This window comes from Ranitomeya variabilis, chromosome 2 (genome assembly GCF_051348905.1).
Source record: "Ranitomeya variabilis isolate aRanVar5 chromosome 2, aRanVar5.hap1, whole genome shotgun sequence".
In the NCBI taxonomy this organism is placed as follows: domain Eukaryota; kingdom Metazoa; phylum Chordata; class Amphibia; order Anura; family Dendrobatidae; genus Ranitomeya; species Ranitomeya variabilis.
The window spans coordinates 141207644-141210641 of record NC_135233.1 but is presented as its reverse complement, the minus strand read 5'-3'; the positions used below and the strand labels follow the sequence as shown (position 1 = coordinate 141210641).

The window sequence follows — 2998 nt, the reverse complement described above, 5'->3', positions numbered from 1 at the left end:
CAAAGTCGCGACATGTCAGCTGTTTCTTACAGCTGACATGTGCGCGCAATAGCGGCGGGTGAAATCGCGATCACCCGCCGCTATTAACTAGTTAAATGCCGCTGTCAAACACAGACAGCGGCATTTAACTACCGCATCCGGCCGTGCGGCCGGATATGAGCGCATCGCCGACCCCCGTCACATGATCGGGGGTCGGCGATGCATCAGGACAGTAACCATAGAGGTCCTTGAGACCTCTATGGTTACTGATTGCCGGTGGCTGTGAGCGCCCCCCTGTGGTCGGCGCTCACAGCACACCTGCAATTCTGCTGTGTAGCAGCGATCTTATGATCGGTGCTGCATAGCAGAGCCGATCGGGCTGTGCCTGCTTCTAGCCTCCCATGGAGGCTATTGAAGCATGGCAAAAGTAAAAAAAAAAAAGTTTTTAAAAATGTGAAAAAAAAAAAAAAAACATAAAAGTTTAAATCACCCCCCTTTCGCCCCAATCAAAATAAATCAATAAAAAAAGCGCCCAACCTACACATATTTGGTATCGCCGCGTTCAGAATCGCCCGATCTATCAATAAAAAAAAAGCATTAACCTGATCGCAAAACGGCGTAACGAGAAAAAAAATCGGAACGCCAGAATTACGTTTTTTTGGTCGCCACGGCATTGCATTAAAATGCAATAACGGGCGATCAAAAGAACGTGTCTGCACCAAAATGCTATCATTAAAAACGCCAGCTCGGCATGCAAAAAATAAGCCCTCACCTGACCCCAGATCACGAAAAATGGAGACGCTACGAGTATCGGAAAATGGCGCAATTTTGTTTTGTTTTGTTTTTTGCAAAGTTTGGAATTTTTTTTCACCACTTAGGTGAAAAATAACCTAGTCATGTTAGGTGTCTATGAACTCGCACTGACCTGGAGAATCATAATGGCAGGTCAGTTTTAGCATTTAGTGAACCTAGCAAAATAGGCAAGCAAAAAACAAGTGTGCGATTGCACTTTTTTTGCAATTTCACTGCACTTGGAATTTTTTTCCCGTTTTCTAGTACACGACATGCTAAAACCAATGATGTCGTTGAAAAGTACAACTCGTCCCGCAAAAAATAAGCCCTCACATGGCCATATTGACGGAAAAATAAAAAAGTTATGGCTCTGGGAAGGAGGGGAGCGAAAAACGAAAACGGAAAAACGGAAAAAGCTCCGGGGGTGAAGGGGTTAAAGGGTGATAGTCAGGGGCACTGAAGGGTTAATACTGCACTACCTGGCTACAAAAACATTTCTTTTGCTGAAACATTACTCTTTTTTCAGAAATCTTGTAGAATTTCAAGTGTAAGACTCATACCAGGAGTGGGGTTCGAGGCCCCTCAAATTTTAAGTTTGAAACTTAATGTAATATCATGCTCTAATGTACTAGAGATTCATCTCATAATGGAAAAAAATAAACATTAAAGGGTGATAGTCAGGGGCACTGAAGGGTTAATACTGCACTACCTGGCTACAAAAACATTTCTTTTGCTGAAACATTACTCTTTTTTCAGAAATCTTGTAGAATTTCAAGTGTAAAACTCATACCAGGAGTGGGGTTCGAACCCACGAGGATACATATCCATTGGATCTTAAGTCCAACGCCTTAACCACTCAGCCATCCTGGTGAATGCACATGAAGTTTTGGATTTCGTAGGCAGCTAGTGTTTATTGAATGTGTGCTCTCTTATGAAGTTTGTACTAACAGATTTTTTTAAGACACTTATCAAGAGCAATACACAGACTTTTAATGGGAACCTTACTGTTGACTGTAAATTTCATCCAGAAAAAAATATTTTTCCCCTTTTGTAGATTTTCATTTTTGATTACATGTTCAGTGTGGTGACCAAGAGTGAATATTAGAATAAAATGCCATCGAGATTTGTCAACAACACTAAGCACAAAGTTTTAGTTTATTTAAACACTTTAACCTCTCCAAAAAAGCTCATATTTATCAAATTCATCACTTTACCATAGGCCAGATTTTCTCAGGTGTATTTTACATTTCATGACATCCTACGCACACTGACCATGTTTTTTTCTGGATTACCCCCCTCTAGTAGATAATGTTTTTTTGTGAATGGATTGCGCTATATTTCTGATATTATTTTAACATCAAATGTTTCTTTGGGACTGTAGTTTGAATATTTAGCTCAAATATTCAAATTTGCCTTAATCCCTACATTTTCCTCAATTTTTAAGTTTGGAACTTACTGTAATATCATGCTCTAATGTACTAGAGATTCATCTCATAATGGAAAAAATAAACATAAAAGGGCGATAGTCAGGTATATTGAAGATTAATACTGTGCTATCGGGCAACACAAACTTTTCTTGTGCTCAAACATTACTCCATTTTCTGAAACCTTGTAGAATTTGAAGTATAAAAATCATACCAGGAGTGGGGTTCGAACCCCCTCAATTTTTAAGTTTGGAACTTAATGTAATATCATGCTCTAATGTACTAGAGATTAATCTCATAATGGAAAAAATAAACATAAATGGGTGTATGGAAGGGTTAATACTGCACTCTCTGGCAACAAGAACAATTCTTTTGCTGAAATAATAATCATTTTTCAGAAATCTTGTAGAATTTCAAGTGTAAAACTCATACCAGAAATGAGGTTCGAACCCCTCAATTTTTAAGTTTGGAGCTTACTGTAATATCATGCTCGAAGGTACTAGAGATTCATCTCATAATGGAAAAAATAAACATAAAAGGGCATATTAAAGGGTTAATTGAAGGGTTAATACTGCACTCTCTGGCAACAAGAACAATTCTTTTGCTGAAATATTAATCATTTTTCAGAAATCTTGTAAAATTTCAAGTGTACAACTCATACCAGGAATGAGGTTCGAACCCCTCAATTTTTAAGTTTGGAGCTTACTGTAATATCATGCTCTAATGTACTAGAGATTCATCTCATAATGGAAAAAATAAACATAAAAGGGCGATTGTCAGGTGCATTGAAAGTTTAATACTGT

General features: G+C 38.2%; 1 non-coding gene across 1 annotated transcript; it reads right to left on the bottom strand.

Annotated features, from left to right (window-relative positions):
* Positions 1-1558: 1558 nt before the first annotated feature.
* Positions 1559-1641, bottom strand: TRNAL-UAA (transfer RNA leucine (anticodon UAA)). The gene has a single exon. It is a non-coding gene; the product is annotated as a tRNA-Leu (tRNA).
* Positions 1642-2998: the final 1357 nt, after the last annotated feature.